We start from the raw sequence: 23,182 nt of genomic DNA on the forward strand, positions 1-23,182 counted from the left end.
AAACTGGGGGTGGTCTTGGGGACTCCCCATCTCTGCATACTGCAAAGAGACAAAGTTACCTGGCATGACCAATGTGGAAAATTAGATCCATTAGGGAAGATGAAGAAGCCTCATTGTCTTATCAACTTCGAGGGACAGTCTGTGAATATGTGTACGTACTGCCCAAGCAAGTAAGGACTCCTCACCACACCAAATAAGGTATGGATGAAGGAACCAGGGTGGTGAGTTTTCCGTCAGAGTAAAGAAAAGGACGTGAGCACTGCCTTCCAACACTGAAAAGCCGTCATGTGAGAAAGGAGCTAGAATTAGTTTGTGTGACTAGAGTGTTATATAAAGCCCAAGTGTGGAAGTTATGGAGGGCCAGATTTCAGTTTATTCTCAGCACAAACTTAGTGACAACCAGCAGCCTCTAAAAACAGAAGGGGCTGGCTCAAAGACAGTCTCGCTCCCCATCCAGGGACATCTACAAGGACAGTCTGGAGGACCCCTTTGGACTGAGTGTGTGTAAGAGGTGACAGTTGACTCCAATGTCCTTTAGGTTGCCTTCTAAGCTGAGAGGTTATGATTGGGATGTAGGAGAATGTGATGAGATGTTGAGCCCATATATGGCAATATTGTTTTTTCAACTTTTCTGCAGATTTGAAATTTTTTGAAAGTTGGAAAACAAAAAAAAAAAGGAAAAAAATTTTGGAAACTACTTGGTGGCTGAAAATCTTCCATCATTCTAGAAAGAAACACAAGGGTTTGGTTTTTGTTTTGTTTTCTTAACATGTTAAGATGAGACTAGAGGCTAATGGGTATTCCGTCTGATGAGTACATGTGAGAGTATTTGCATTTTGCCATTTCTGGTACATCTATATATTTAGCCCTTTCGTCGTTGGTAATTGCTATGGATTGAACTGTGTCTCCCCAAAACTCGTATGTTGAGGCCCTAACGCTCAAGGTGACTATATTTGGAGATAGGGCATTTAGAAGGTAAAAAGGTTAAATGAGTTTGTAAGGGTGGAGTGCTAATTGGATAGGACTGGTAGCTTATAAGAAGAGGATGAGAGAGGGGAACAATTATTTTGAGACAGAGAGAGAGAGAGCTAGAGGAGGGGCAGAGAGAGAGGGAGAGAGAATCCTCAAGCAGACTCCACACTCAGCATAGAGCCCGACACGGGATTCAATCTCATGACCCTGAGATCATGACCTGAGCCCAAATCAAGAGTCAGCTTAACCAACTGAGCCACCCGGGCCCTGAGAGAGAAAGATGTCTGTCTCCCTCCTCCATGTGAGGACACAGAGAGAAGGCAGCTAGTTATAAGCCAGGAAGGGGGCTCGCACCAGGATCCAAACCCTTGGCCGGGCCAAAATTCTACGGTTAGAGCCACCCAGTCTATGGTAATTTGTCATGGCAGCCCTAGTAGACAAAGACACCTTTTAGTGATTTACTGACTTATTTCCTGCTATTATATGGCATATATATAATAAGGTATATAAAATACATATACTTTATTATGTAATACCAAACACACATGTATAGTACAGAGAGGCAGACAAAGCATCCACCCTAGGATTTCTGGAGACAGTGTTCAGAGCGCTGCCTTGTAAGGGCCAGAGCAGGTGACAGTGACAATTATTATGTGGCAGTTACTATGGGGTTGCCTCTAAAGCCCCTGTCCCAGGAGGAAACAGCAAGAGAAAATCAAGGTCCTTGTAGATGACAAGCCACTCTATGAAGTCAGAATGACCCAGGTAGGTTTTACCCATTGATGAAACCAAGACTGGGATTTGCTATAAACACTAGATTCTGTATACATATTAACATCTGAGGACTCAGAGTTGGAATTTTACTATGGCAAAAATTCTATCCGTGCAGAATTGTAAGCGGGATAGACTGCATCCAGGGAAACGAACTGGTTTTTCTGCTCTCCACCAGAGCAGCACCATCTGCTGGACTCAATCAAAATGCAAATTTTCCAGCCCTGAAGGAGCTGAGAGACACAGGACTCCTCCCCTCTAGCTGCCCCCTTCTCTGGACCCTAACATCCCTTTTCTTGTTTCCTGACATCGGCTGACACTTCCTTCCTGTGCTCATAAATATAGATGCCCTATTTATATTTTGTGTTTCCGACGGGTTTCCTGGAGATTTGTTACCCCATATGGAATGGATGTTATGGGGAATGAATGCAAGGAATCTAGCAGGGAATTTTTAATAAGAAAGTTAGTCTGTAATTTTGCAGAGTAGTGCCTTGGAAAGGGGAACTAATTCAAATGTACAGTGCTCCGTAAGCACCTTTCCCCAAAAGTAGCGGGTGGTATCTGTGTGTAAATGCTGTCTAACTTGACTAATTTCCTGTCTCTACATCTAACCACTGACCAGAACTTGAGAGTCTAAATCTTCTTCCTCCGCCTACCTCACCCTATCCCCTTCTATCTCTCCAGACTCTGAGATTAATCCTGACCCTAGCCAGAGGACCTTTAAGGAGCTCCACACTCAATACTGAATCTATTGCTATTTCCACCCCACCTTTGGCCCAGTTCTAGCTCATGGCCTTCTGCCTATGGCCTGAGCCCACTCCCCAGAGGCTCAGTCTCCAGTTCCCATACTGACCTTGACCTTGTTGTCCCGCTGCCTGCATGTCTTTCCGGATTATCTGCCCAGATCCTCCGTGTTCCGGGGCTCTTGTGGGGGAAATCGTGGGGAGAAAGATCTAAAGGAAAAGACACGTTGGGCTGGCTGCGAGACGGTTGACAAGCGCAGTCGGGGAGGATGGAGAACAGCACAAGGCGGTGCCGAGGTCCCTAGGGAGCCAGCTCTGAGACCGAGGTCAGTGTGTGGGAGGCGAGGGCACCGAGCCAGCCGAAGCGGCAGAGAGAAGTCCCAGTGCAATTCAGTCTCAAATGAAGCCGCAGCTGATCCTGTGGGGGGTTTGGAAACGGGACGAGCCTTCAGTGGTGACCGGACTGGGGCTGGGAGGGCCGAACCATCATGCCCCAGCCCATCAACCACTGGATGCGGGCCTCCAGGGGGTGTGACCTTGGGTGAGGGGCTCTCTTCTGCTGAGGTGTCTTCCAGGTGCCCTCCTAGCAGCTAGGAGAGTAAGTCCTACAGAGACTCAGTCTTTCCTAAAGGAGAGACCTGGGCAGAGCATCATCTCACACCCAGTCTGGAAGTCGCTCCGAACCCTTACCCCAAGCACAAGGAGGACTAACCCATTCTATGACAAGAAGCCCCAGAAGAAGCTGGAGAGAGTGCTGAGCAACAGAGGGGGTACTGGAGGAGGATGAAGTGAAGGAAAGCAGCAGGAAGAACTGGAGCATGGGGCATGAAGGAAAAGCCAGGGCCCAGAGAGCGGGCTGTGAGTGGCAGGGACGCAGAGCCCCCTGCAGTTGGAAAGCAACTGTCCCAACAGACGACCGCCCGGAACACGGCTGCAATAAAAAGACTCAGAATGACGGGGGAGAATACCAGACCATAAAATATTGAACAGAAACCCCTCCTCCTCGCCACACTGGGCTAGGGGTTTTCCCCAGTTTACTTAAAAAGAGAGAGAGAAAAATAATTCATGACTGTCCTTATTCCTCAAATGACTTCCTGTGGCAGGGGTGCCTGGTTGGCTCAGTCGGTGAAGCGTTCCCCTTTGGCTCAGGTCGTGTTCTCAGGGTCCCCAGACCGAGCCCCTTGTAGGGCTCCCTGCTCAGCGGGGAATCTGCTTCTCCCTCTGCCCCTCGCCCCATTAGTGTTCTCTCTCCTTCTCTCTCTCTCTCTCAAATAAATAAATAAAATATTAAAAAAAATACTCCTGTGGCAGATCCTTAGTGAGCAGGAAGAGAAAATTTATACCAGAATCTCCTACTTGTTTTAGATAATTCCAGGTAGATTGGACATAATTCTCTCCCTTTACTATAGACAAAGATAGGGGAGTATTGTTAAATCCTTTAGTCATGTTATGGACTAAATGTTTCCTCCCCTCTCAAATTTCTATGTTAGAATCCTAACCCACAATGTGTGGGTATGAGGAGGTGGGCCTTTGGGAGATGACTAGATCATGAGGGAGGGGCTCTCAAGAATGGGATTCGTGCCCTTCTAAATAAGGTACTCTAGAGAGCTCTCTTACCAGCTTCTGCCATGGGGAACGCAGAGAACAGAGAGTTGTCTATGAGCCAGGAAGCGGGTCCCCACCAGACCCTGAATCTGCTGATGCCCAGAAGTTAGACTTCTAGCCTCCAGAACTATGAGTAAATAAATGTTTGCTGTTTAAACCACCCAGTCTGTGGTATTTCTGTTACAGCAGCCTGGGGAGATTAAGACAGTCATCTTGTAAAGTCCTGAATTAAAGTCCCCTTCCAGGATTTTACGTAGCTCTGGTCTGGATTGCTTACTAATTGTCTCCAATGTCTAGAGACCATCTACCTGGTGAGCTGCCTTGTTGCAGATGAGAACCTTGAATGGACTCATTCCTCCCAGAGGAGGCTAAGCCATCCACAAGCAAAAAAGGAAGGGTCTAAGAACAAAGTTGCCAGAAACGATCACTTAAAAATTAATAAGGAAATCAGAAAGCCCAGCCTTGGCCATCACACATGGCTATAAGCAAGCTTAGCCTACGTACAAGGGTGAGAAAACAACCCAATGTTTGGCCTTTGGGGGCTTAGCCTACAAAAAAGCAGAAGTTAAAAAAATAAGAAATAATTCAATTCTTAAAGAAATATTACGTGCCAGGTACGATGTGCTAGAGAGATCAGGGGATAAAATCAGACCACGATCTCTGTTCTCATGCAGTTTGCTTTCTCATGAGGAAAAAAGCCATTGGCAAATTAAAAAGAGGGATACGAAATGTGTTGACATGGGGCTCAATCCCAGGACCCCCGAGATCATGACCTGAGCCAAAGGCAGACGCCCAACAGATTGAGCTACCCAGGCGCCCTCCAGGTAATTTTTGTACAACAATTTAAAAAGCACTGGTATGGGGTGCCTGGGTGGCTCAGTTGGTTAAGCGGCTGCCTTCAGCTCAGGTCATGATCCCAGGGTCCTGGGATCGAGTCCTGCATCGGGCTCCCTGCTGAGCGGGAAGCCTGCTTCTCCCTCTCCCTCTGCCTGCCTCTCTGCCTACTTGTGCTCTCTAGCTCTCTGTCAAATAAATAAAATATTTAAAAGAAATAAAAAATAAAAAGCACTGGTATGGAAACTTGAAAACAAAGCAGGACGTTGGCTATCAGGGGGAGAAAAAGGGAACGTTGGGGTTTGAAGCAGGGAAGCATTGATGAGAGCGTGACAAAAGCAAATGTATTGTCAACCAGGAGATGGAGAGGAAAGACCCCTTAAAAATTCAGGAAAAGGAAACTCCATAAATGATGGTGCCTAGTAGGCCGATTTCTCCTGAGTACCAGAAACATGGGGCTTAGAAAGCTTGACTTGTTTCTGGAGCCTTCTCTAGGAAGTAGGGGTGAATGTGTGTGTGGATATTTTTTATTGTGGTAAAATAAATGACATAAAACTTACCATTTTTAAGTCTACAGTTCAGGGACATTACATACACTCACAATAGTGTGTAACTATCACCTCTATCTGTTTCAAGAGCTTTTTCATCATCCCAAACAGAATTTCTATACACATTAAACACTAAGTGCCCCAACCCCCTTCACTCAGAGCCCCTGGTAACCACCAGGCCACTTTCTGTGTCTAGGAACTTGCCTATTCCAGGTACACACCTTAGGTATTACCTACATGCACTTAGACCTCATTTAAGTGGAATCACAGAGTGTACTTGTCTTTTTGTGCCTGGCTTATTTTACTTCACACAGGAAGTAGAGTCTTAAAGAGACCTTCCCTCATTTTACAGATGAGGATATTAAGGTCCAGGGAGAGAAAGGATTTAACAAACGTGCAGCCTTGAGTAAGAGGCCAACCTGGGCCCTAACACCAGATACCAACAAGTCACAGCTCGGTGGCTTTCAAAGCTTACTGCAGTGCTAGAGAACGTGACCCTGGATACACTGACACACCCAACGAAGCTGAAGTTGCACAAAACAACTTATACTAGGTGTGACGCAATCTGACTTTTCTATTTCATTTTTTCAAAATGCCAATTTAGACCTTTTGCACTAATTTCATAAACAAGAAGTTAGAAATTGATAACTTTGGGGGCGCCTGAGTGGCTCAGTCGTTAAGCGTCTGCCTTCGGCTCAGGTCATGATCCCAGGGTCCTGGGATCGAGCCCTGCATCAGGCTCCCTGCTCAGCTGGGAGTCTGCTTGTCCCTCTGCCTCTCTCTGTCTCTCAAATAAATTTTAAAAAATTTAAAATTTAAATTATAAAATTTTTAAAAAAAGAAATTGATACCTCAACTGAGCAAAGTGTAAAGAGTTTTGATATGAGCATGAGCAGTGTCTCAGTAATGATGATAAAACCCACTGTGTGGACTGTAAGGTGTGTGGTTCAGAAATGTAGTTCCTCAGAGTTTTCATTAATGCAAATATTCACACAAAGCTCATAATAGACGTAGACTGATTGAAGATTCCAGCACACAATAATTACGATTGTTTAAAACTACAATTAAGGGGGCACCTGTATAGCTCAGTGGGTGAAGCATCTGGCTCTTGGTTTCGGCTCAGGTCATGATCTCAGGGTCGTGATCTTGGGGTTGTGAGATCAAGCCCCAAGTTGGGCTCTGTGCTCAGCAGGGACTCTGCTTGAGATTCTTTCCCTCTCCCTCTGCCCCTCCCACTCATGGGCTCTCTCTCTCTCTTTCTAAAATAAATAAATAGGGGTGCCTGGGCGGCTCAGTCATTAAGCTGCTTCTCCCTCTCCCACTCCCCCTGCTTGAGTTCCCTCTCTCGCTGTGTCTCTCTCTGCCAAAAAAATAAATAAAATCTTTAAAAATAAATAAATAAATAAATCTTTAAAACTAAAATTAAGTAGAAGTCAAATAAAATAGTTCACGCCTTATAGTATTTACTACATGCAAGCACCCTTGTAAGATTATATGTCTGTATCTATAAGCTTTAACCTTATAACAACCCCATGAGGCAGATACTGTTATTATTCCCATTTCACAGATGAAGAAATGAATAAACAATATAGTATACAGTCAATGTAAAATTTCACAAATGTTACAACCAGTTTGTTTCCACCAGCACAAAGGGGAAGAGATCGGTATACTTGCAGACCTCTGGCTAAAGCTCTGGCAGAGGCATGCATTAAATGTTCCTAGCACCTCTGGTCTCCAAGCTCCCCCCTGGACACTGAGAAAAGCTGCCTCGAGAGCAGACACATTTTGATTGGCCCCCAAAGGGCGAGGGATTGTTGTTCTCTTCACAGGAGAGAGTATGATCAAGGGAAGTTGGACAACCCATCTTTGCCCTACTTCCTGCTTCCCTCCTCACCAACTAAAGCCCTGTGGGTTCTGCACACCAGCTCCCCCATTCCTCTGGCCAAAGCTGGTTGCCCTGTCCTCTTTGGCCAGAGGCAGGTGGCACCATGCCCTGCTGCTGTCATATCCACTACAAGTTTTAACCCTTTGTTTCCCCAAGGATCTTCTTTCTCACTTGACTGTGAGTCCCTTCAGGGACATTACTTAGTGCTGATCGGGTCTTCCATGCCTAGGACAGAGCCCAAGGTTGAAATGTTTGAAAGGACCTGGATGTCCGTCTGCTGGGGCACCCTGCCGTCAGGTGACTCCGCTATCTATCTCCAGTGGTCTCTTTTCAAAATCGTGGCGGTAGGGGGAGAACTGGGCTGGTAGAGCGATTTTATGGTAAGGAAGTTGATCCCATTTATAAGGTGTTGCATCATGACATCAAATAATACAATGAAATCCAGTGTGTTCATTTGGCATGTTTGTGCTTCACTTCTTACTGGGGGGAAGGGAGATGGAGGATGTGAGAGAAACTATCTTTTATTTCCCCCCATAACAATGCGGTAATTCTGAATCTAATAGGCCAGCACACAATTCTATTGGTTGATTATTTTTACATCAATTCTAGCCTGCCAGAAGACAAAATAAATAACTTTTGGAAACTTCAGTTTTTAGTCCCGGGAGTTTTTACAAATAAAATAACACATGTGTTGAGACAAATCACATGCTTAAAAATCTGTCACTAACATGAGTTTTGCATAAAAAAGTACTCAGCAACTGTTACAGTGGCTTCTCTTTGTTGGGGCTGGAAATAATGTGTGAATAGCTATGCTAATTTAGGGGCAATTTTCAAGTTTCATGACTACATAAAAAAGCTAAGAGTTGTTCAATAGGGAATATTTTGGGGCGGAGCTGTTGGGAGACTTCCTTGTTGATTTATTATATCTTGACAGACTGATATGATTGAAATGAATTAAATATTAGACATGCTTAATATTTTATACGTGATATGTCATCATAATAGCGAAGTACATAGATCACATTATTGACTGCCTTTGGATTTTAAAAATCTAGATTGTTATCCAGATGAATAGCATTTCATTATTGCCTGCCTTGGTCTGTCAATTTAAAAAAGATAATAATTACCCTTCTTCCCATTTTAAAGCATGGCAGTCATCAAAAACGCTGAAGCTGTTTTTGTAGGCGGTTACAGAACACAGCAAGGACCTCCAATGAGAAAGTCAAGGCTTTTATGGAGATTTCTGAGCCTTACCGACACGCCTCCACATCAGTGCTCCAACACTTCCCAACTCCACGTTTGTTGCCAGATGCTCCTCAGGCCAAACTCTTGCAGATTTCAAGAATTTGGGAAGGGGGGAGGAGCTGTTAAAAGTATCTCTTTGGGGACGCCTAGGTGGCTCAGTCAGTTAAGTGTGGCCTTCGGCTCATTTCATAATCCCAGGGCCCTGGGATCGAGCCCCACATTGGGCCCCCTGCTCAGCGGGGAGTCTGCTTCTCCCTCTCCCTCTGCCGCTCCCCCTGCTTGTGCTCTCTCTCTCAAATAAATAAATAAATAAATAATTTTTTTAAAGGTATCTCTTTGTCTTAAACAGGGTACTTCACCTTGGAAGCAGCAGACATCTACTTAAACTAGAAAAACAATTCGTTATAAAGATACAGGAACACTCAAAAGAAATGAGCTACCAAGCCGTGAAAAGACATGGAGGAATCTTAAATACATACTACTAAGTGAAAGAAGGCAATCTTATTGTATGACTGTATGTATTGTTCGAAGGCTATGTATTGTACAATTCCAACGACATGACGTTCTGGAGAAGGCAAAACTATGGAGACAGTAAAACATCAGTGGTTGGTGGGGAGAGATGAATGAGTGGAGCACAGAAGATGTTTAGGGAAGTGAAAATATTCTGTATGATATAATGGTGGATACATGTTCATTACAACACCAAGAGTGAACCCTAATGTAAACTATGAGCTTTGGGTGATGATGATGTGTCAAAGTAGGTTCATCATCTGTAACACCTGGACCACTCTGGTGGGGGATGGTAGTCATGGGGGAGGCTGTGCCTGTTGAGGGGGTTGGGAAGGAGATATATGGGAGATCTCTGTACCTTCCTCTCGATTTTGCTGTGAACCAAAAACTGCTCTGAGAAAAATACAGGGGTGTTTCGTGGACACCAAGAACTGGAGGTGTAGTTTGGTCTTGTGAGGGATTAAAATCTGTAACTCCAAGACAAACTCAGGCAGCTACATCTGTCTCTGTGTCTTTGTCTCTGGGACTAGACTCTCTTGTGTCTGACTTCCTCTGTGAATGAGCGTTATTCTTGCTCTGGAACACAGGCTCCTTTTTGCCTTCAGCAGAAGATAACCTTACTCTGTCCAGTGAACAGCAGAGCCTAACCAGTGCCTCTGAGTAATGGGCTCTCTTCTCACTTGAAACTGTTCTTCACCTGGGGTCCGTGTGGCGTCCTGTGAATTTGGAAGGGATATAAAATTTGCATGTTCACTAACATTTAACTGAAATTCATTATTTTTTTCAATAATGCACCTAAGCAACAAAGCACAGTAGAGCTTGGGAGGCCTGTAACTTAGTCACTGTGGTTACTTTAGGATGTGCCTCTCAGATTCTCTTCCAGGAAGGAGGACTTACCAGCCAGGTGCTCAGAAAGCTGTTGGGAGAGTGGCCCTCAGCTGCAGTTACCTCACCATGGGTCATCAGCTTCCTGGGGCTGCTTAGAGCCAATGATTGATCAATGCCGAGATACATAGGCCTTGGCCTCTCCTCTGATTCAAGACAGCTTTGAAGTTCCCTTCCCTTTCCTTTCTCTTCCCTTCCCTCGCCTACCTCAGGTACACTTCCTAGTACACCTCCTGAATGCCAGTCTCCAGCTTAGATCCTGCTTTCCAGGGCAGTCACCGAGAGAAAGCACCGGTATTTTCATATCACGGGTGTTGCAGACATCCTGAAATATTATATATGCTCATCCCCATCTCAATATTACAGTAGTTATTAGACTGCTGGATCTTGTTATTTAAAACATTAATAAAAATATATTTTACTATTTTAAATTTGCTTTTAATATTCTGATTTTTTTGTCATCTCATGAATTTTAGTTCATGTATGCAACGGATGGAGGATGGGTCACCCCAAAATATGCCACATCAGTATAAGGATTATTTTGAGTGACCAGGAAGATCAGGGTTAGCTTACAAGGGTTGTTTGTACGGATTTCTCTAGAACCCAACTTCCCATCCCTTGTGACAAAAGTTACTTTTCTCCTGGTACAGGGAGGACATCTTCCATTTGGGAGTTTTATCTGGTGCTTTCATGAAGAAAAGGAGGGAAGTCAGAGACTCCTACCTGCACCTGCTGTTTCTCAAGTGATTTTAGCTCAAAATAATCCTGTCCAATCTCCACACAGACACAGGGTGCAGTTTTTAAAACACACCACAATATTTCTGGAGTAAGAACTAAAATTATAGTTAGCATTTCCCAAGTGTTGACTATGAACCAGACTCTGCCACTATCTCAGTCTTTATAACAAGCCTGTGAGGATGTCCTACCATTATCACTATTCCATACATGGGGGGACCAAGAATTACAAGAGACGAAGAACATCCAAAATCACACAGCTCATGTAAGTGGCAGAAGCGGGATTATGGTTTCAGAGCCAAAGCTCCCTCTTTCCTCCTTTTGAAATAACTTTTTTAATCATAAAAATTTTCAAACATGCCCCCAAATACAGAGAAATGTATAATAAACTCCCATGTACCTATCACCCAGATTGAACAATTTCCAATTTTCTATAATTTTATTTTGCCTATCACTCTCCCACCACCCCCACATTTTTTTCTTTCTTCTTTGTATCTGGAGTATTTTTTAAAAAATATTTTATTTATTTATTTGAGAGAGAGAGAGAAAACAGGGGGAGGGGCAGAGGGAGAGGGAGAGAGAGAATCCCAAGGAGACTCCGGGCTGAGTGCAGAGCCCAACATGGGGCTTGACCTCACGACCCTGAGATCATAACCTGAGCCAAAATCAAGAGTCGGACGCTCAACTGACTGAGCCCCCCAGGCGCCCCTGTATCTGCAGTATTTTAAAGCAAACCCCAGACATCACAGAATTTTACCCCGTAGAATAGTAGACCCCAGTAGGACACTTTGGTGGAATGAGGATTTAAATATGCCAGGATAGTCATACCATTCTCTGTGTAAAACACTTGAGCATATTTCTCTACTTGGGGTAAAACCTTAGCATGATCTGTACACCCCTGAGTCAGGAGCCAGGGCTCACCCACCAACCCCATCTGCTGACTCCCTGCCTTGCTCAAGAAAATGCTAGGCAGACTCACCTTCCTTCAGCATCTCTAGCTCTGCTTCATTGGCATGGCCTTCCTCCAGATCTTCATAACCCTGAGAGGCTTCTCCTTCCCCCACCCTCCTGTTTAAACACTCCTTCCTCGGAGAGACCACCTTATGCTAATTTAGAGTCTAAATTCTTCCCGGTCTAATTCTTTCTTACACCACGCTGGGCTTTGCTTTCATCTCGCTTCTTACAACGGATAACTTTGCTTCTGTTTGTGTGTCTGTCCCTGCCACTAACACCGTCAGAGATCTGCCAGTATTGTTCACTGGTCTACACCCAGTCTCGGCGCGGCGCCTGGCACACGGTGTGCACTCACAAAAACGTGCACATGATGTATAACTTACGGGTAAAAGTGTAAATATAAAAGAAGTTATAATAAATTTTGAAAAGATGGCCTATTTTATTTCAACATTTAATTTCCCAGTGTTCCTGGCTACCTTAACAGATGTGACTGGCTAGCAGCACCGAGTGATGAGATCAGATCATCCCCCCAAAAAGGCACCCTCTTTCCACCATATAAAATTTGTCCCCATTGTCCTCAAGAGCTAGAACTTTTCTTATCGCTGTCAAATAAATAAAATCTTTAAAAAAAAAAAAAAGAAAAGTCATACATGTATATTGTGAAAATGGGCAAGTGCCGTGAAATGTAAGGAAGGGAATGAACATTGCTGATGATCCCACTACCAAGAAATAGTCACCGTTAATATTTTGGCTTATTTGCTTCCAGGTGTTTTTTCCTTTGTGAAACTGCTGAGATTTCATCCCCTTGACCTACAAACGTGTTAATTTCGTACGGTCTACGGTAATTTATCTCAGTCGTGTCCTATACATATTCTTTTACATACGTAAGAGCAAACTAAACAGATTGTTTTCCAGCTTGCTTTTCTCATTTAACATTATAATTCAAGCCTTTGTTCATAATATAGAAACTTTTTGAAAACTCTGTCCTGAACGACTATTATATTCCAGTGTATGGATGTGCCACAATTTACCCAACGATTTCCCTACTATTGGACCCACCAGCTGTTTCCATTTGTCACCATTACGAATCATGCTCTGATCAGCATCTCTCTGTATAATTATCTGTATTTATTTTAAATTATTTTCATTTTCAGAAATGAGATTCTTGGTTACAGTTTACACATACAGGTTTCCCTTGTTATCCAAAAGTTTGCTTTTATGTCACTTCACTTTTTTTTATTTTAATTTTTTTTTTTTAAGATTTCATTTATTTATTTGACAGAGAGAGACACAGCGAGAGAGGGAACACAAGCAGGGGGAGCAGGAGAGGGAGAAGCCGGCTTCCCGCCGATCAGGGAGCCTGACGTGGGGCTCGATCCCAGGACCCTGGGATCATGACCTGAGCCGAAGGCAGACACTTAACGACTGAGCCACCCAGGCACCCCTATGCCACTTCACTTTTTAAAAACACTGACAGGGGCGCCTGGGTGGCTCAGTCAGTTAAAGATCTGACTCTTGATTTCAGCTCAGGTCATGACCTCAGGGTTGTGATCACGATCAAGCCCTGAGCTGGCCTCCACACTGGATGTGGATCCTGCTTAGGATTCTCTCTCTCCCTCTCCCAGTGCTCCTCCTCCCCGCTCGTCCTCTCTCTCTAAAAAATAAAATAAAAATAAAATAAAATAACACTGACATTACTGTACATGATTTTTTGCTAACATGAAGAGGATTTTTCCTTTTACTAAATGGTAACTGTTTCTTTGCTTTAGGCCATTATGGCTTACAAATGCTTTCATAGGAACACTCTACTTTTGGATAGAGGAGGGAACTGTATTTTAAGGTCTAATGATACATATTGCCGGGAACTTGATTTTAAGAAGAAACATATGTTTTGTGAATGCAAGGGCCGTGTTTGCTCACCACTGTTTCCCCAGTGACTAGAGCATTAGCCACATTGAAGGTACTTAGTAAAATATTTGTTCAATGGATTAACATATGGCACCAGCCACTGAAAATAAGGAAGTTTCAGAAAACAGCATCTACCCGTCAGCCTCTCTCCTGGATCCGAGATATTTTATAGTGGTTGATAAGCATATGATAACACTTACTGGGCCACCCTGGGAATTATATAACTTCTCTGCGTCTAGTTTGTTCCTCTGCAAAACAAGATCGACAATATCAGCCTCACTGAGATGTGGTGAGCGTTAAATCAGGTAATTTGTACAGAGATGCACTGGGGTGCCAAATACACAGTAATTGCTCAATGAATGTCTTCTATTATGACTTTACATAACTGAGAAATCCTGAGATTTTTTTCCTCAAAAGGAGGTACATGAGGAAAAGCGATGATTCTATGTAAACATCTCAATCAACGAGTCAAGAGACACAACTGTGAAGATTTTACAAGACTTCATGACTTTTTAAAGTCCTTGTCGGTTGTTTTTTACTATCCCAGACCTATTCCTCTTGAGTGGCTGGCAGAAAAATCTTCACAGGAAAAAGAGCTCCTCTTGCAGTGGACCAAGGACGGGGCAGCTGGAGATACTGAGCGGGGGGGGGGGGGGGGGGGGGGGGGGGGTGTCAGCCAGGCATCCCACAGAAGCGTCACCAAGCAAAAGAGAGGAGGACACCTGCAGGGATTCAGAAAGCAGGGAGCGGGCCTAGACTGAGAAGGGCTTTGAGACTTGAAGACTTCCAGACCTAGACACACTGCTCGATTGTGTGGCCGGTCTGGGTCCTGGGCAGCAGTGGTGGTGTGGGTGCCGAGTGAGGATCGAGCAGGTGCTGGGTCAAGGCCAGGTACCCTCACACTGAGCACTGACTGGAGGAAGTGTGCTCTGTTCGGTCATTTAATCCACAACCATTATTGCAAGGCTGCTACGTGCCAGGCCCTGTTGTAGGCCCAGGGCAGTCAGCAGGGAACGGACAAAAAGGCAAACACTTTCTCTTTTGTGGAATTGTATTCTAGTAGGAGGATACAGACAACAATCAATCAATATAATACATATGTACACGATATAATATGTAACTTGAAGGTGATAAACACTTTGAAAATAAGACAGCTGGATAATGGGGATGCCAAGTGTGGGTGGCGGAGGGGAAGTCTGCGATATTAAGTGTGGTTTGTATGGGTAGGCGGTGTTTAAAAAGTGATGATGGGGCCAAGACTTAAAGGAGGTAAAGCAGGAAGGTGCAAGGATACAGGGAAAGCGTGGTCCAGGCAGAGGACTGGCAAATGCAAAGGCCCCAAGGTAAAGGGTGTCCATTTTTTAGTAAAATCAGGGAGGCCAGAGGGGCTAGAACATAGTGAACTGGGGAGAGAATGAGAGGAAGCAAAGGTAGAGAAATTAAAGGGGGACCCTTCAGTGTAGGGCCCAGGAGGCCATTATAATGTCATGTAGTCCTTGATCAGAGCTTCTCGGTGATGGTCTCTAAATAAGAGGGCTTTCCTTGGGCCACACTCAGGCTGCTCAAATGGAATGCAGGTACAAGGAATATACTTCTAAATGTGGCCATTCAGTTATTCTCCACAGTTCCTTCTCCCTGGGAGAGGTGGAGGAACTTGTGGGCAGCCCTGGGGAAAGAAGCAGGAGATGAACCTGGTCCCAGACAGGCACTCCCTGGGTACTGGCTTTAGGGACTTTCGGATATGTTGTAAGAGTCTGGTTGCTGGGTCCAGCCCTCCTGTTCCTGAACCTTCCACCCCTTCAAGTGCATAACCGGGGACCCCTCAGTTCTCGGGGGCATATGACTCTCCCTACAGACCCCAGCATGGAAAGAGCTTGCCGAAGTGGGCAGGTCTAATTCCCCACAAGAAAGCCAACACTGTGGTAGTGCCTGTCCACTAAAAGGATCTTTTTAGTGATTAACAAAAGCACTTTTGGGGCGCGTCTGCCTTCGGCTCAGGTCATGATCCCAGGGTCCTGGGACTGAGCCCCACATTCGAGGGGGGGGGTCTCTGCTCAGTGGGGAGTCTGCTTCTCCCTCTCTCTGCTGCTACCCCTGCTTGTGCTCTCTCTGACAAATAAATAAATAAAATCTTAAAAAAAAAGCACTCAATAATGAAGAGGACGTATGATTAAGGACTACGATTATTCAGGATCTCTTTGAGTAAACGTATCAATTCAACATTCTTCAAAATACTCAAAATTCTCCAGTTTTAGAGCCAAAGGCAAAGCATTTATTTATATTTTAAGATATTGGGGAGTGAAAACATTATCCCTTTAAGAGCTGCTTACTTTTATTTGCTTATTTTTAAAAAGATTTTATTTATTTTTTTGAGAGAGAGAGTGAGCAGGAGGGGGGTAGGGGCTGGCTCAGTCAGTGCGACTCTTGACCTCACCCCAGTGAGTTTCAGCCCCACGTTGGGTGTAGAGGTTACTTAAAATCTTCTTCTTTTTTTTTTTTTTTAAAGATTTTATTTATTTATTTGAGAGAGAGAATGAGATAGAGAGAGCATGAGAGGGGGGAGGGTCAGAGGGAGAAGCAGACTCCCTGCTGAGCAGGGAGCCCGATGCGGGACTCGATCCCGGGACTCCAGGATCATGACCTGAGCCAAAGGCAGTCGCTTAACCAACTGAGCCACCCAGGCGCCCAAGGTTACTTAAAATCTTAGAAAAACAAACCAAAGCAAAAACACCTGTGGTCAGTGTTATTTGAAATATGGAAAATTAAGACCAAGAGCCGTAGACGCAAACAACCTCAGTAAAGGACACACCACTTCGGGCTCTGAGTCACGAGAAAAGTTAACAGAGAAGGCGATGGTCTAGCAAGTAGACTAGAAACAGAGACTATTTTACATTTTAGGCACTGCCCTCCATGAGTGAGTGTGTCGGTTTGCCCCTGCTCTCTTGAGCAGTATTGGTGAGTTACTCTTCGCACTGATACGGGTGGTGCGCCCGCGCGCCGGGCGGGCTTAGAGCCCCGGGAGGGGAAGCGCGCAGACCCGGCGGCGGAGTGAGGCCACACTGCCCCCTAAAGGTCTGCTGCGTGCGCGCCCGCGCGGCCGGGCGGTCGCCTTCTGCGCCCCGGGCGCGTCTGGTGAGCTCCACCGCGTAGGATACTGCGGGGGCGAACTGGCGCAGCCCGCGGCGGGCCTCACTCCTGGGCCTGCCGGGCAGTCTTGGGCTCCTTCGGGAGGCTCACTTCGGGAAGAGTCATCAGCCCCCGGGGGGACACACCGTGAGGGAGGCTGCAGTCGCCGTGTCGCCGACACAGTGGCCAGAAGAGGAGCCCTGCTGGACTGTCCTCCTCTGGCCCCTGCCTCCCCTCACCGGGCCTGTGCGCAGCGGAGCACAGGGGTCACCAGGAGCCACCAGAGAGGCGGCGGGAGCTCTCCAGCTGGCCGCGGGCTAGGGGAACCCCGAAGGAAGCTTCCAGTCTGGGGGGTGGGTAGCGCGGCAGGGGACACAGGGAGGAAGCAGGACCTGGGCCGTCATAGCAGAGGCGCTGCACAGAATACAGGGAGCGCTTCTGACCACACGAGAGAGCCAGGAAGGTGTTCTCTGGACAGGACTAGATGCTTTTAGAGGGAGTGGGGATTTACGTGATGACCAGTCTGTGTGTAGGTTTGGTGCTCTTGCTGCTCAGGGATGGCAGGAGCCATACAGCTCACCGTTTAATCCGGTCACAGCCACACAACCACTTTTTACCGATTTGATACATGTCCTTCCAGGCTTCTTCCCATTCCTATGCTGTGCAGACAAGTTCGTTTCCAACTTTCTCATTTATAACAAAAGCTCTTTTCCTTAGTGCTTTTGAAAAAAAGCTTGGTAATTTCTTATCAAGTTACTACCGTATAACCTGGCAGTCCCACTGCTGTGTATTTATCCCAGGGAAGTAAACACTGGCGCCCACACAAAGTCCTGTACACGAGGGTCCATAGCAGCCCCACTCACCAACAACCCCAGTGCCCTCCAGCGGGTAAACGGGGAAACCCGCACACACCGGAATACCACTCAGCAAGGAAGACGGAAGGAGCTTCAGATGCGCGCGGCAGCGTGGATGAACCTCAAAGGCATGCCAAGTAAAAGAAGCCAGTCCCAAAAGATCTATGTGCATGAAGCACTCCTGAAAAGACCAAACTCTAAGTACAGAAAACAGTCCTGGTGGCCAACTCAGAGAAGGGGGCAGGAGGTGACAGCGCAGGAATAGCAAGGGGGTGTTTGGGGTGATGGAATGGCTTCTTGTCTTGATTTGATGGTGGTTACACAAATCGACAGAGATGCCAGTACTCACAGAACTGTGTACACGAAAAGTCAGTTTTATTGTATGTGAATTTTAAAAAATAGGCCAAAATGCCTATAAAACATAATTTAAAATAATTTTTTTAGTAAATATTCCAACCAGGGGCTTGTGTTATTATTTATCCACCTCTTTCCCTGCTGCAGGGCTGTTGGATTGTTCATGTTTCTGCATAAATAAAGCTGTCCTGAAAACTTTAGGGACATACGTCTTTGTTCAGATTTAGGATTTTTTCATTAGAATAGAGTACCGGAAGTGGGATTACTGAGACAATGGGTACGAATATTTTTAGACTTCTTGGTATCTGCTGCCAAATTGCTTTCCATTCGGGGTTATGTCAGTTGACCCTCCCACCCGCAGTGTCTGAGATTCACTGGGTTGGACACTGTTAAGTATGTGAAATTAGAAGATTTATTCAGGGTCGTTTGGAGAATCCTTGTACGGAAGAAAGAGCAGTAAGAGAAACAGAGGTGGGTGAACTTCTAGACCAGAAGAGAAATCAGACTTGCAGAACTGAAGATTTTTTGCTTCCTATTTTTGTGCTTTTCTGATAATGCCAACCTTTCTCCTTACCTTTCTTTGTCCCAGTAGCTTTCCTGATTGATTTCTGTTTTCTTATTTCTTCTTCCCCCTCTCTTTTAGCCCTAATGCAGGAGCAAAGTTAGGTCACCAAAGCAGAAAGGCTATTTTATATAATTGACTAAACAATCTTTTTTAACACCAGTCATGCGAAAGGCACTGTTCTAGCCACTGCGAGTCTCGGCACAGAGCGAGAAGAATGGAGTCTGCCGGCTCGGGACATACAGCACGACAGGGAGAGATGAAGATAGTATCACTTCCCTGCCCAGGACCACCTTTCCCTCTTCTGTTTTGCTAATGATGGCACCAAACACGGGAACACCAGCAGATGCTGTGTAGCCCTTTGAAGAAAGAGTGATCAATCGATGGCTCCAAGTGATGTTCATCAATTTCACAAGCCATGTGAAATTAAGCTGTGCCTTGTAAGGTGGGTGCGTCCACGTCAGTGCATTCCAGGTAGGGAAAGCAGAGGTGGGAGTATGGAAGTGAGACTCCTTCCCTCTGATATGCTTGTATGAAAACTAATAAACAGCGATCGAAAACCTCCTCTTCCAGGGTAAAGAGAAGTTGACTCAACAGCCCATTTGTGTGCACCAGCTTGCGGGGGAAAAGGGGAAGGCCTATTCCCCGAAGCAGCCTTCCTCTTACACAGATAGAGATATCATGTATAATAAATTGGGAAAACTTGTGAAATGAGACATATGTTCTGCATGCTCAAGCACCAAGGCACTCTGAAATTATGAATTTCCACTCTGTATTCTAGGTGCTGGTGATGATGAGCTGAGAATGAGTCTGGAAGGTTCATCTCTCTCCAATAAAAAAGGTTCATCATCTGTCTCCAACTTGTATAATAATTGCTTTGGAACACTTTAGGTAGGAAATTGAAAGAGATTGGAGGAAAGGAATGATGACAGAACCGAAGAGGAATTGATGAGTCAATAAAGCTAAGAAATGTTGGGAAATGAATTTTAATGATGAACTGAACAATCCTAATTTAACCAATTCAACAAAGCCATTATAATTGTATATATGGTGCTTGTTTTGCCACAAATCTACGTAGACTGAAAGGTACATTATGAAATGCAAAAACCTCCTGTATTCAGGATCCGAACAAATGCCTAGATGTTTGAAAAGATAAAATGTGGATATTCTGTATTAGATGTTTTTAGGACAGGATGCTTTTTTCCCCCTGTAATAAACATTTTATTCTTTCTGGATGCCATCAATTTCCCCTATAAGGCAGCAGCTGTGTATTGTTTTCTAATGTACTACTGGTTTTCAAGTTCACTCCTGACCTTACAATATACAATAATAACTCATAAGTCCTACCAGATGGCCAAGATTTCTGCATAGCAAACAAATAACAATGAAAAGGCAACCTATGGAATGGGAGAAAGTATTTGCAAACTATACATTGAATAAGGGGTTAATATCCAACATATATAAGCAATAGCAAAAAATCAAATAACCCAATTAAAAAACAGGCAAAGGACCTAAATAGGCATTTTTTTTTTCCAAAGAAGATATACAAATGACCAAAGTATTTGAAAAGGTGCTCAACAACACTCTTCATCAGGGAAATGCAAATCAAAACCACAATGAGAGGGGTGCCTGGGTGGCTCAGTTGGTTAAGCGACTGCCTTCAGCTCAGGTCATGATCCTGGAGTCCCGGGATCGAGTCCCACATTGGGCTCCCTGCTCAGCAGGGGGTCTGCTTCTCCCTCTGACCCTCTTCCCTCTTGTGCTCTCTGTCTCTCATTCTCTCTCTCTCAAATAAATAAATAAAATCTTTAAAAAAACCCCAAAAAACAAAAAAACCACAATGAGATACCACCTTATACCTGTTAGAATGGCTATTATCAAAAAGAGTAAAGATAAATGTTGGCAAGGATGTAGAGAAAAGGGAGCCCTCGTGCACTATTAGTGGAAGTGTAAATTGATACAGCTATTATGGACAACAGTATGGAGTTTCCTCAAAAAATAGGCGGAGCTACCATAGACCAAGCAATCTCACTTTTGGATATATATCTAAAGGAAATTAAATTTGTATCTCGAAGAGATGTCTGCACTCCTGTGTTCATTGCAGCATTATTCCTGATAGTCAAAAACTGGAAACAACCTGAATGTTCATCAATAGATGAATGGATGAAGAAACTGTGGTCTGTATCAACACTGGAACATTATTCAGCCTTCAAAAAGGAGATCTTGCCATTTGTGACAACATGGATGAAAATGGAGGACATCGTGCTAAGTGAAATAAGCCAGGCACAGGAAGACAAATACTGCATGATTCACTTACATGTGGAACCTAAAATACTCAAACTCTCAGGAGAAGAAACTGGAATGATGATTGCCAGGGTTTAGGAGGAGGGGGGAAATGGGAAGATGTTGGTCAAGGAGCACAAAGTTTTATTTATGCAAGATGAATAAATTCTGGAGTTCTAATGCACAGCAATGTGAATACAGTAACAACACTGTGTTGTATACTTGAATTTTAGATCTTAAGTGTTCTTATCACACACAAACATACACACAAAGAAAATAAAATAACTATAGGATGCAATGTATATGTTCATTAACTTGATGACAGTGATTATTTCACAATGCATACATATGTCATACATCAAGTTCTGTATCTTAAGAAAAAGAAATCTTAAAAATATTAGACATTCTTTTTTACAGTATTTTTTAAGTAAACTCTTTGCCCAATGTGGGGCTTGAACTCACAACCCCAAGATCAAGAGTTGAGTACTCCGCTGACTGAACCAGCCAGGCACCCCTATTAGACATTCTTTTTAACTGAACAAAAATGAAAACACAACATATTAAAATTTGTAGAATACAGATAAATCACTACTTAGATGGAATTTTTTAGCTTTAAATACTTACATGTTAAAAAATGGACAAGGAATTTGATTATTTGGCAGAAAAGCAAAACTAAAGGGCCACTAAGCCAACAAATTGTTATCAATTATACTTATAATCACAGAAATGTGAACCAATATGTCACTTATTCCAGATCAGAGAAAAAATGTGGACAATCTTAAGTGTTGGTCAGGTTGTTGGGATTTGGTGGCTTTATTTATTTGCACAGTGGTTTTGGGGCAGAGTTTAACAAAATTGCTAAAGTTGAAATCTACTTGTAGATACATGCCCTGTAGAGATACTTTCAGGAGTCCATAAGGAAGCCAAGATAAAATGTTTATTTCAGAAAAAAACATGTTTATTTCAACACAGTAACGGTGAAAATGGAAAATAATTTGAATTTGGGGATTATTAATTCAAAACACATGATAAATTATGTAATGTGTGGCCTATTCACAAATGGAATATGACACTGCAGCTGAATAAGTGAATTTGAACTACATCTGTCAGAACGGATGCTCCCAACACAGAATGTTAAATGAACACACACAGTAGTAATTCTAGAGAAATAATGCAGATGTAATGTGCAGAAGCACAGAGCAGCCGGAAAAGAGACAATGAAGATGTGAAAATATGGATGGGAGGTTTCAGGGCAACCCCTCCCCACCCCCCCCCCCCCCCAACCCGCCCCACTGGGAAGGAAAGCAGATGAACACTCTAGAAAGACCACAAAGGGGGGTATCAATTGTTTCTTCATTTCTTTTCACTGTAGTCTTTATCTTAAGACATGGGGCAAAATGTCAGCCACACGGAGGTTTATTTATATGCTTTTCTATATGTGTGAAGTATTTCATAACAAAATGAATGGATACAAAACAAAACAAAACCATTAGTGGGCATGTGAATCACCGGGAACCTTGTTAAAATGCAGATTCTGATTCAGAGGTGGGGCCTGAAATCCTGCATTTCTAACAAGCTCACAGGTGATAAGGATGCCGTTGGTACATAGGGAATGCTTGCAGTAAAAAGATTCTCAAGTAATAGTTCTTAATCTTGGCTTCCCTCTAAGGAAATTTTATTTAGCAAAAACTATTAGCCCTTAGTTGTTGAAACTGGTTCAGTATTCTCTTTTAATTCCTGTGTTGAGTCCTGGAATGGCAAGACATTTCTAGATGATGTTAATGGGTAGCCAAGGTTGAGAAGCACTGGTCTACTGAAAAGTCAAGAAATCAAATTATTTTATTGTTTTATTTTTTTAAAATTTTGTCAGAGAGAGAGAGAGAGAGCACAAGCAGGGAGAGTGGCAGGCAGAGGGAGAAACAGGCTACCTGCTATGCAAGGAGCCCGATGTGGGACTTGAACCCAGGACTCTGGGATCATGACCTGAGCCGAAGGCAGGCACCTAACTGACTGAGCCACCCAGGCATCCCAAGAATTGAAAGAATTTTAAATGACAGAAACCCAATTCAAGCTAAACATGGGAACGGCTTTTAAATGGCATTCACAAATGAAAAAAATAGTAATTGTGATTTTTAAAACTTTTAAAAAATAAAATTGTTACTCAGAACATATTTGATTAACCACTCAATGAGTGATACACATAAATACTGCTTAAGGAATTTAGAGGAGAGCTCTATTAGGCTGAGATACTTAAGGAATGGAGGACTCAGATGAAGATGCGACAAGACTGTGCCCGCCCAGAGTCCCAGGTGTGGTATGAGCAGAGGTGACAAAGGAAGTGAGCAGCTGAGCTGAGGTGACCTCTTCTACTCCTCTGGAACTGTGCTTTTTCTGGAATTGAAAGCCCC

The sequence above is a fragment of the Neomonachus schauinslandi genome, chromosome 6 (assembly GCF_002201575.2).
Source record: "Neomonachus schauinslandi chromosome 6, ASM220157v2, whole genome shotgun sequence".
In the NCBI taxonomy this organism is placed as follows: domain Eukaryota; kingdom Metazoa; phylum Chordata; class Mammalia; order Carnivora; family Phocidae; genus Neomonachus; species Neomonachus schauinslandi.